The sequence below is a fragment of the Aythya marila genome (genome assembly GCF_965140915.1).
Source record: "Aythya marila genome assembly, chromosome: 4".
NCBI classification, from domain to species: Eukaryota; Metazoa; Chordata; class Aves; order Anseriformes; family Anatidae; genus Aythya; species Aythya marila.
Window position 1 is genome coordinate 7,348,930 of NC_139045.1, and position 12,054 is coordinate 7,360,983.

Genomic DNA, 12,054 nt, shown 5'->3' on the forward strand with positions numbered 1-12,054 from the left:
GTGAGAGGCAAGGCGTCCCATGTCAGCATCTGGTGGCAAAAAAGAGACCAGGGGGGCTCTGGGCACAGAGCAGAGCAATGTCAGAACCTCTCCAGCGACTGCCAGCAGCTCCCAGAGAGGGGAAGTGGGCTGGTGCCACATTTCCTTGCTTTTCCTACTGGGATGGGCACCCAGCACAGCTCAACCGATCTGAAAGAGGTGGGTTGCTGTTTCAGCTCCTATCAGTCTCTGAACAATTGTTAACTAACATCATTTGTTTACACGAGGAGGTAGAGTGTCTCATTGTGGCTGCTGTGCTGTTTATGTCCTCTCTGGAGATGTTGCACGCTGTTCTTCAAACAAAAGGCTTTGACCTTTTCTTACTGAGAGTCCCTGTGCAAAACAAGCTCTCGGACTTTTACATCTTGTGCTCGTCCATGTTGCTCTTTTTCATGCCCTAATTTATGCTTTTGTAGAAAGCGTTTTTCATCATATGTTTATGTAATGTGTTTATACAGACATTTCTTTTATACATTTAATGCATATGTAAGCTTATATCCATAAATGTGTAAAGCCGTTATAGCCCTGTTCCTCTTGGGAGCTATTACGGCTTGCATTTCAATAGACACTTAATACACTTTAAAGGTCCAATTAACCAGCTCGAGAAGTCCTGGCACTTTACAGCTGTTCTGCCACACTTTCTAGACAAAGCTCTGTGAGGTAGCTGTTACTGCGCCGTAGGATCTGGTAAGTGCAGCTGAGTGCAGGGGGAGCCGGGGAGGCTGCGTTTTGATCATTATATTTTAATAGTGTCTGCTTTTTCTATGGAACTCACGTACCCGTAGCCCCTTCTGCTATACATCATGTGCCGCCGTAGTCTGAGCTCGGGCTTAAAGTGCTTAAATCTCCAATCTGTGCTTAATGGCAGGATGAAGAACGATGTTTTTCTGTCTGTCCTCGGAAGAAAGCACATCAAAGGTATTACCTGCGGTGGCAGCATGCGTACTATGGACACTTACTATCTTAGAAATTACTTAAGAGAATTATTAACTATGATTTATGTTTGTATGGCTGGAAAGAAAGAAAATCAATTAGCACTGGCCATTACATAGCCCTGAGCTAGTAATATATAGGCAACAGATCCTATCAGTTCTTTTGGGATTGCCAATTATCCAGCTTGGACGATACTAATGCTATTAATATTTGGGACACAATTCTGTTAGGAAAATTCCTTCAGGAGAAGTCTTGACATCTTTGATTTCAGAATGGAAGGGTTGCAACAAGAAAAGAAAAAGGGAAGAGTGAAGCTTAACTCCCATTTGAAATGAAAAATAACGCCTTTGAAACAGAAATGGCAGCATTTCAGTGCTGAAACATTTGTTTACTTAAAAATATATCAACATAATGTGCACATTAACATAATAATGATGCACGTCATAAATGTGATACCCCAGCCTGAACGACATGTAGTGAGGGAAGTCAGTGGAATTTGGAAGAGACAGAGTGTCATTGACTCAGGAGCCTCACACCTACGGATTGATAGTGTGGCTACTGGTACACTTTAGCAAGTTTTTGGGAGGATGGTATCAAGCAACTAACATACATCAATGAGGAACCCTCCACTCCGATTAGAGGAACAAGTAGACATTTTTTTTCTCTATAAAATAGCTAAGTAAGGGAATTGGAGCAGACAGAAATCTTATTGAGCAATTTAATTCAGGTTGTGTCAGTCTGGAATAAGAATAATGTGCTCCTTCCCAGGAGCTAGGAGCTGCAAAATCCAAGGAGCCGTACAGTTACAGAGTGCCTTTGGGGCTGTATGGAGCTCCTGAAGGGGACAGTGGCATCATCTTGATCCCTGCCACTCTGCTAGACCTGTGATGGACAGCAAGTCAGTTGTGAATCTCAACAGAGGCTCCTTCTTGTTGAGGCCAGAGCTGTGGCTACCCTTCACTTCCACAAGCACAAAAATAACTCTTGTACATAGCTAGTTCCGGTATTTCAGATAGTTATTTGGAGGAAAATATGTGGAAATAATACCTGACAAGGAGATGTGATCTGTAATCCACAGAATTACACAGGACCAGAGGCACCACTTACCTATTCTGGCTTGGCAGCTCCTATTTTGCTCACAATATTGCTCCAGTGGCCTCTGTTTGCAAAACATTGTCTCAGACGTGTTTGCTTTTTTTTTTTTTTTTTTTCCTTTGCTGTTTGGTTGCTCTGCCTAAAGAACCTTGAAGAGCTGCAGGGAGGAATATCATTTTATCGGTTTTGTTTTGAAAGCTTTGGGAGAAAAAGCTGGGAGGATTCCTGCCAGGCTGCAGGAATTCAAGGCCGACAAGCAGAGGAGCCAGGGAGGAAGGCTCTCAGTCACGGATCAGTGTCCAGTTCACATCGCTGGGATCTCAGTGGAAATGTTTTTCCCGATTCTGCTGGGAACTGAACCATGTGCACATGGGAGACGACTGAAATTACATATACAGAGCTTTGGATACAGGGCAACGTCTGGACATGAAGAGGTGATTGATCCAGTTCAAGAAAAGGCAAATGTAATAGGGCAGATAGATCATTCTTGCAATGCAAGTAGAAGATCTAGGAAGTTAAAGGTAAATCTAGGTTCTATTAAACTCAGTAGCTGTTTTGCCATGGCTCTCAACAGGGCAAGTGTTAGACACACAAGAGCCCAGACTTACCCCTTTCAACAGCATTGAGAAAATTCCAGTTGACTTTCCATACAGAGGAATTATGCCTCTCACTCTGTAGCACAGAAATAAAGCCTAGTCCATTTGTTTTGTGCAGAAAACTTCTAAAATAAAAGAGCCAAGACATAAAAGGAACAACGAGTTGAAAAGGCAGTCCACTGAAACTGTGGAGCTACTTTTAGTGTTTGTATGTTAAAACTTTCTCTCGTTTCAAATAGTCTCCCTGGGCTTATGTGCGCTGTTTGAAGATAAAAAGAAGACCACAGGTGGCATTTTCAGTGGGGACTTACCCTCGCTCCTCCTCAAGTCAGCTGGATTTTCCCACTGACAGGTCGAGACAGCACTGTATAGAGAGAGCATAATCTAAACCAAAGCCCACTTAAAGCCCCCAGCCCAGTGGGAGTCCTTCTCCAGTGTCAATTTAGGCAAGAAGTTTGCAGAAACGGTGACCTTCTTTAATGTTCTGTGGCTGACTGTAGCGATACTTCCAATTTCTGATGTTATTCTGATCAGTAATAAAACCATGTTGGTAGTTAAAGCTTTGTGCACAAGGAGCTCGAAAAAGTTAGTCCAGCCACCTCCAAGCGTTTCTAACCATGTTAAAATGATCCCACGAATAGTTAAGGACTTCCAAAGACACGGGCCAAAAGGCAGCGCAGTTCCAGCCTGCAGGTGACTCGAGGGCAGAAGCACACAGCTGGGCTGTGCAGAAACCTTCCAGATGGGGCACGAGGATCCTGCTGTGGTTCAAGGTCGTGCAATACATTCTGAACCTTGCCTGATTTTTCTTAAGCAGGTATTGGGGGTCTAGTTGAAGAAATCAGCTGGAGACCCGTTCAGGATAGTTTCTAACGTGTTTCATTTATATTCTTGTAAACATCACAAACTCATTTAAGCCACGTACCTGTTTGAGTTCCCCTAGATTGATTTACTGAAAGGGAGAAAGAGAAAGAAACAAAGAAAAAGAGAGAGAGAGAAGGAAGGAAGAAAAGACAGAAAGAAGGAAATGAAAGGAAAAAAAAAAAAAAGAGAGAGAAGAAAAAGAAAGGATAAAGGGAGAAATCAGATTTCCAGAGCTGCTTGGAAGATTAGCTCACACAGTAACATCCTAACAGGTACCTCAGATCTAACTGGAATAGGGGAAACCTCTTGGGAAGCCAGGGCTCAGTGGGAGGCTGTTACTGGCTTTATCTGCACTAGTGCAGCTCAGAGACACCTCGGAGAAATCCTGTGTGACAGCTCAGAGAATAGAATAGCTTCAGATGTATTTTAAACTTATGTTTTCTTATTCTGCAACTTGCTTTCGTAGCGGGGTTTCTGAGCTGGTCATCCATCACCTTGTTTCTCAGAAGCATGATACAGAGACGTCTGCCAGGCCGTGAAAGCACGAGAAGGCTGGCAACCACGCGACTGCAGCGTGCCTGTCCGTGGCAGAGGAAGGCAGAGTACCATTTAAAATGAGAGGTATTCCTCGTGGGGAGCCCTACAGCTCACCAGGAGCCAAGGGGTGTCTGGAGGACGATGCTGGTGTCACCACTGACGGCTAGTATTGGGCATTACAGGACTGCAGCACTCTGCACGCCGGCGTGCTGGCTCGTCCCGTAAAGCTCTAGCTGGGGATGGGAGGAAGGAAGTCAATGAATCACTAGGAATCAGTGCACAGCCCTTCCTGCTTTCTTTTGAGAGGTTTCCTTAAGCCTCTGAGTTATGTAGGAGCTAAAAACACACGTAAGGCTCTGGTAATTACTGTGGGGCTCTGCTCGAAGCCCGTCATAGGTAGGCTGTTCTCACAGCTCTTGTAAGGTTTGCTTATACAATTTCCTCTGCTGCCATATCAAACTGGTCGTTAATCTCCACCACATCAGCCACATTATCAAAGGAGAAGCTCACCCTGTGCCTCAGCTACTCCAGGTGTCTCCCACCAAGTAGTTCTCACCAGTTTGCTAACTTTGTTTTGCCAACAAGGCTGGTGCAACCCAAGCCGGGATATGACCATCCCAGAATTCATGGCCTGAGACCTGTGTACGTGGCAATGCACCAGCTCCAAGGGGAAGCCCTTGAAAAGTGATCTGCAAAGCTTCTCAGCTTTGCACTTGGGCACAAGCGTGCACTGAAATCTGGGGAGCGCCTGTGTGTGGAAGAGCTCTTGAAAATACAGCTTCAGCAGGGCGTTGAAGCATTGTCCTCTTCGCCTCCATACGCTGCCAGCTCTTTACTGCAGGTTTCAGAGGTGCAGCAGTGCTAGGAGATAAATCCAAAGCCTTCCTAAACACAAGAGACCTCCGCTCTCCTGTGGAAGTGTTTTTTCCTTTTATTTAAGGGGTAGCTAAAGGTTTACACTCACAACACATGCCTTTTCTTCTTTGCTTTCTGATGACAAAAGCATTTTCCCCCTTTCTCTTCTCACTGCGTAAGGTGGCTGTGGTTGGCTCAGGCTTCTTCCTCGTGCTGTTTCAGTGTCCCTTCAGACCAGGTCCTTACAAGCAGCCAACACCGCTGTCCCACAGCCCACGTTGCAATCCCACAGAGGGTGCCTTACATGGATTCCTTTAGAAATACATTAAATTCAGTTAAGGATTTCAGAAAGATCCTTACTCTTTGTCAAATTATTCAAATAGAGTCGCTAGAATAAATCTGGACAGAAAAAAAAAATACATAGTCTGTTCGCTCTGAGGACTCCAGAGACAAAAGCTGCTCTGTCTGGAAGGAATGAATTAAGACAAATCAGTGCAAGGTGTTTCGAGAACAACCCAAAAGGACATAAAAAGGCTGTCCTAATTAAAATAAAAATCAGCTTCTAAAGGGGGTTAGCAAAGTGGTTACAGCTTTCGTGTATAGGCGAGGCTTGAGAAAATAAGAGCGTAATTACATTTTATTTGCAAAGAGGATTTTCTAGGAATAGAGTTACACATTTGTTTTTGATTTGTGCTTCTGGTTTGGCTTTGGCTTTTGCTAAAGATTTAGCCTAGGTTTTGGTTTCAAGTGCAGCCATACCCTGGAGTTATCCTTTCTGTGCTCTGGAGGGCTTTCACAAGGCAAACAAAGCCTCTCTAGAACCCATTCAAACAGCTTGGTTTTTATTTTATCTCCCAGTTCCCTGCGGGGCGTCCTGTTACCAGTCAGAGAGCGGAGAGGAGCCCAGGAGTCCGCTTCTCCGTCAGCTGAGGGCAGGTAGCACGGGGAGGTGGGAAAAATGCCAGGGCACGGGGTGGTGAAAGCTTCGTGAGAGCCTGCAGAGCCTCAGGGGGGGCTGAGAAGGCAGATAGGGCGAGTGGCTGCTGAAAGATAAGGAGAAGGAAGGAAGGAAGGAAGCAACAGGGGGAAATGCAGCGAGACCTGAGACGGCTTTCTGGTGGGAGGGAGGGAAGCAGGGCTGCAGCCCTGGGGGGTTCTGGTGCACCACGGGGCCTCGCCACGGGCCCCACCGTCCTCCCCTCCTCCAGCCACAGAGCAAAGCCAGCCGTGGTGGGATCAGGGAGGTCTCCTGACACTGGAGGTGGAAAACTAGGCCCTTTCTGAGCTTCGTGTTTGACCTGGAAGTAAAACTCGAATTGCAATTTAAGATCCAGGTGCCCTTATTTGTCCTTAGCTGAGGATGCAAGGCCCGGATTTCAGACTTGAGAGGCTAAATTTAGGTTCCTAAACCCCACGTTTAGGCGCTGAAATAAGCTGCTTTCCCAGAACCTGATGGGTGATTACCAGTAGCAAAGATCAAGCTACTAATCTTGGTGGCTGAACAGGATTTAGGAGCCTAACATTAGACACCTGCTTTTGAGGCACACTGACATCGAGTTTTAGCCCATTCCAGATTTATGTATTTCTATTTCCGTGGAGGTTTTTCCAAGTGCAGGCACTGGTCTCCAAGCTTTTTTTGATGTCCTGTGTTATGAGAAACTGCTTGCAGAAGTTTGCCCTTGCCCATCCGCAGCCTGAGCTGCAGAGGGATGTTACAGGATTTGGGATGTATGAGCTAGGGGCTGTCAGCAGATCTCCCTGCTTCCGAGGAAATGCATTTGGCAAAAAAAAAGGTGACAACTGCATTAAGCTGAGGGAGGCCTTTACCTGGGAAATATCCCCAGCTTTTCCACATCTGAAGTAATTTTCCACGGTAATCGGAGAAGGAAAGTCAATCAGCTACAGAAGTGTGAGCACTATCTTCATTTTTCTCTCCCAGCCAATTATTTCTCTTGTCGTTTTTATGGTCTCCAAGAGAAAAATTTGGCCAGTAAGACCTTAGTCGTGTAGGTTTGCCAGGTAGTCATACGGTCACAGCCCACTCCAGCTGAGCATATACTGCATTGCTTGCTGAAAAAAAAAATGAGGAAAAACAGACATATTAACAGAGCAGGTACAAAAGGGAGAAATGAAATTTGATTGTATGAAGATGCAACAGTGTGGGGGGAGAGGAATAAACAACAGAAATAGATGTGGTGCTCTTTGCAGGGAAATGGAAGACACATCAGAAGTGTTGAGACCTGCGTAACAAAATGTTAAATGGTTTGCAGTAGTGAGAGCAAGACAAAATAAGCATTCAGCTGAGTTCTTAGCTCCGTGGCGTTACAGGAGGGGCAAAGAGCAGGGAGAACAGCCCAGGCTAGTGCGAGTGCCTTCTCTGTTAATGACTGTGACAAGTCCATTTGCAACAGGGTCCTCTTTTGTTACTGGGTCAGCTGTGCATTAGTTAGGTCCTATGTTGTAAGTGACCGCTGATTCCTCTATGAGGAGCAGCTGGAACACAGAAAATCACATCCACCCTACCTGTTAAAGCAAATCCGTCCCAACCTGCCACCTACTACTGCCTGTACTGACTCACAGAGAGAGTCACAGGCCAGCGGCTCAGCAAGTTCACACCTAATTCAGTCCCAGATCTGATGTGACAGAAGCTTCCTGTTGGTGGTGGTATTGTTTCCAACTGCGAGTTCCGTTCTGTCCCACAAATTGGGCTAAAGCCCAACGAAAATAAAGATAACCCCAATTCCCTGCGGTTTCCGCTCTGAGCGAGGCCAGCATAGCGATAGGCAGTGGGAATGCAATACGGGGCCGGAGAGGGCTGCAGGAGCTTCACAGAAGATAGAAATACTGGGCTCCTACTCACACGGGCATGATTCCATAAATATTTCCATCTATAAGTTTGTATGTCGAAAGTCCAGCTGAAATTAGTAAGAATAACCTTTATGCACTCGAGGGACAGATCTGTTAAGCTGTTGCTGAAAGAGGGGTGGAATAGGGATGAGCAGATTTTTCCAAAGTAATCTCCTCTGATGCTGCTCACTGAAATTGGTGGAGGGTTTTGTTGTTGCTGTTGTTTTTAATTGACCGCACTGGGAGCAGAGCTAGGCCAGTCTGGAAGGGTCTGAATCTGCCCTGTAGGCTTGACACGAGAGCAGATCTGGCCTCACTGAACAACAGAAAACTTTATTTTCTGTTCAATTCCTTAGCAAGTCCTGCTACTTACTCTCCAAAACATACACTGAAAGAATATATATGGCCAGCTCCGAAGATGATCAAAAAATCCTCCGTCAAATAAATCTTCTAACAAAAAGTAGCAAAACTCACAAACCAGTCAGCTTGACAAATAGCCTTCCATCAGCCCTACTGTGACTCAGTGCTTGAAAGATTTTGGGGGAGAAAAATCCATTCTAGGAGAGAACATCAAACGAAAAACACGGCCTGAGCGAAGTGTATTTCCAACACACTTGCAAATGGTGTCGGGAGCCAGCAATCCACCCTGGATAAAGACACCTCCCAGCTATTGTTATTCTTGAAGGATTTTGTGGCTCTTCCTGTTGTTTTGCAGCAGGTGGCTTGGTGACTCAGCCCGGGGCCTCCCGGCCAAACAACGGGATCACGGGGAAACGAAAGTCTTTCTAACACCAACCTACAACCAAAGGGCTGAAGTGACTCCCCACACACCCCAAAAGTGAGGGGTGACGGCCGTAAAGCAGCTTGGTCAAAAGGAGGAGGCCACGAAGGAGGGGCTGGCCGTGGATCGTCAGCCAGGTATCGCTCCCCTCGCCCCTGGCTGGTTGGGAATCTGCTGGAGCAGCGCTAACGCCTGGCTATTGCTTCCTGAAGCACTTGCACCTTTTCCGATGCTTTCTGCTTTCGAGTACCGACCTGATCCAAGCGGCCTCGGTAACGCAGCAGACCCAATTCATGTTGGTGCTTCCCAGCAGCGATGAGCTGCATCCAAACAGTCTCTTCTTGCACCTTTCTGTTGTGCAATGCAGATCACAACAAAGGGTTATACCAACTAATTTAAAAAAAAATACATATTTTTTTTTAAGTTTCTCTGTAGAACTGAACTTTCTGTCGGTGCGGTGTTACCCCCGCTGCCCCACCTGTAAACGAGCAGTTTTGTTCTCTCATTGAATTGACTGCAGTAAATGCGATGATACAGCATGCTACATCACAGCTTTTGGCTGTAAATGTGTTAAAGCACGGGTTTGATCGGTTTTCTTTGAGGAGCTGCCACCTCAGCCAGCTCTGTGACTCTGCATGGCATGCTGTGACCCTCAGGGACTGGCCCCGGCCCTGAGCAACACCCACAGGCTGAGCAGGGCTCTGCAAAGGGCTCCCCGTGTCCGTGGGGGATGACAAAAGTTAAATAACACCTGGGTTAATCGAAAATTAGGGTTAGTATAAGCAGGGATGGATGTGAATTGGTAGATTCCTGATGACGAACTGCTCAGAAATACAACAACTCAGCAAAACCATGTGTGTGAGAGAAAAATCCGTAAGATTTCCAGTTACCTGTAGGTAAGCTGCAATACCTGCTTTTAGCAGGCACCCGAGATGCTTCTGTTTGCAGTCGGCCTGTTGCTGCCTAACTGTGACATGCCACGGAAAGAATTGAATCCCCCCCCTGTATTTCTGAACACGTCGGCAAGTGGAAAGGCAGAGAACAGGAAAATGTGTACGGTATCTGCAGAGGGGCAGATAGGCGGTCTGCGAGGAAGCCGAAATACTGGGGGTATGTTTTGGCACACCACCCAGGGATTTTACCCCCTTCTCTTCGCCGGCGCAGTTTCCTTATTATCAGATCGGACCTCCGACCGGACACGCATTGTATTGTGCATGTGTCAAAAAATGCCTGCCAGCAAGGCTCGCCCCGATGGCGACAACAGGATGTCTGAAATCCAGCAAAGGAATGAGAGCCGGGGGAGCCAGGCGCTGCAGAGCAGCAGCACCAGCCCTTTTGCATGCGGCCCTGAAGCCACAGAGAGCTCAAGCTTGTGGATGCTGAGGGTTGGGGTGGACGAGGTGACAGGTGACTGCAAAAGGAGCATGAGGAAAGGTGGCAAGCAGAGAGATGCTGCCTTAAGATCTTGGTGCTGCACAGCAAAGCATCTCCTGTGAGTTATCTTGGAGTGTAACTTGGCCTTGGGTCTGTAATAGGTGAATTCTGGCTCCTTGCTGTCAGGAAGCTCCTGCACGCTCCCTCTCTGCCCCACATCAAATCCTGCAGGGCTGCCAAAGCCCCTGTAGTGTGCCCTTTTTCCAGCCCCAGTCCCCACCTCAGGAGGTCCCCAGGAGCGGTTCGAGATGCTCAAGTCTCACAGCACTTACGGACAGGAACAGAACTGGGAGGTGAGGAACCTGGACACATTTTTTACCCGGTGTCTCCTTTTAGGAGTGGATGAAAACATGGATTTGTAGCAGACGCCGGGATCCTGGCGTAGCCACAGTGTTGGCTGCTGAGGAAGCCATAATACTGTGTTGTGGTTAGGTACAACGGGCTCTTTATAATCAGATATTTTATAATGCTCTCAGATGTGTTCTTTTTCTGGCACTCGTGGTCCGAAAACAAAGCTGAGGCAGTTAAACCTATAGCTTACACCGACCAACACGCAGAGTATCCCCTCGTGGGACTGACGAGAAACCCGATGCATTTTTCCACTGCTTGTGCAGAGGAAGACAAATGGAAAAAGGGAAGCCGCAGAAACTCAGCTCGGCAGAAGGTTGATGTCCTTCAGCATCGTGCCCAGGAAGGCTGACGAGTGCAGCTGGAACAGAAGGTACTGCTCGCTTCTCAGCACTGAGGACCACTGCAGCCTTGTTCTGCTGAGTATTTTCTAGCCGGGCACAAGCAGGATGAGCTCGTGGCAGTTTACCGCAGTGAAGGCGAGGTATGCATCTGGAGAGATAGCGGCTGGATTTATTCAGGCTCTTGGAAAATTAAGGCATGGTTCAAAAGCATATTTCTGTTTTGTTTCCTCTGAGACAGCCAACAGTGTAATCACTCCATGCGTTTCGAATAACATGAGAACCTGGGACTGACTCACTGTTTCCCATTTCGCTAGCTTGGGACAGGATGCAAAGCTTATAAACATATTCCGTGTGAGTCTTTACATGACATGAAGTTCCTTGCTCAAGTTTGCAAGCCCACATTTTATTTTTTTTTATCCCTAGAATGACTGTGGTCTGTCCTCCAGCTCTCCTCCAGCCCATACGTAAGGACTTGGGGCAGCAGTACGTTTCTCCCCCCTAGCTTTCTTCTCTCTATTTCTGCAGTTATGCCTGAGCTTCTCTCTGACCCACAAGATGGAAATACCTGTACCTCAGTAACTCACAGAAAGAGAAGGAATGGACCTAGAACTGGACCATCAGAAGGACCCTTGTTGTTAAGGAGCACACTGTATCTCCAGGTAGGGACCTCACAAAGTTAAGGGACAACCACAGCCAAGTACAGCCTTCAGGCACGCTGGTGGGATCTTAGTAACTCCTGAAGCCAGTGAACCTGGTCAGCAGGTGTAGGGTAAATTGCTGCCCTAATAAAATTGCATTGTCCGCTGGTTTAGGAAAATAAGGACTGGGCACAAAAATTGGACTGTTTCCAGTGATACTCATTGACGAGATTGTGAAATAAACACGGCTCAGGATGGAAGTACGGTTTTCAGGGACACAATGGTGAACAGTGTAGGTGCAGAGCCTTCTTTCTATCTCAGGCTTGTCTGGCAGCAGCAATGCGAGTGCAGAGTAAGAGAGAGATGCACAGGGGTAGCTCAGGAGCACAGATCTGCTGTGCCCACTGACAGTGACGTGTATCCACATCACACATACAGCATCCTTTGAAATCTGGCACTCAAACAGAGTGGCAACTGCATTCGTTCAAATATGTTCCTGACCTGAATCAACTGCAAGTGAATAAACATTGAGCTAGTTCCTTCAAGCACATTTTCACTCCCTGTAGTACATCAGTAGAGTTCCAGGTATGAAAGAAGAGAAAAAACATGCTCAGCAGTAACAGATATCCTTACAGAGGCTGTTGGTATTGGAAAAAAAAATCACACACACAAAAACAAACAAAATTCATCCCGCAATACTCAAGTGTGATAGCTAGTAATTATATTAGCTCTGGTCTTGAACA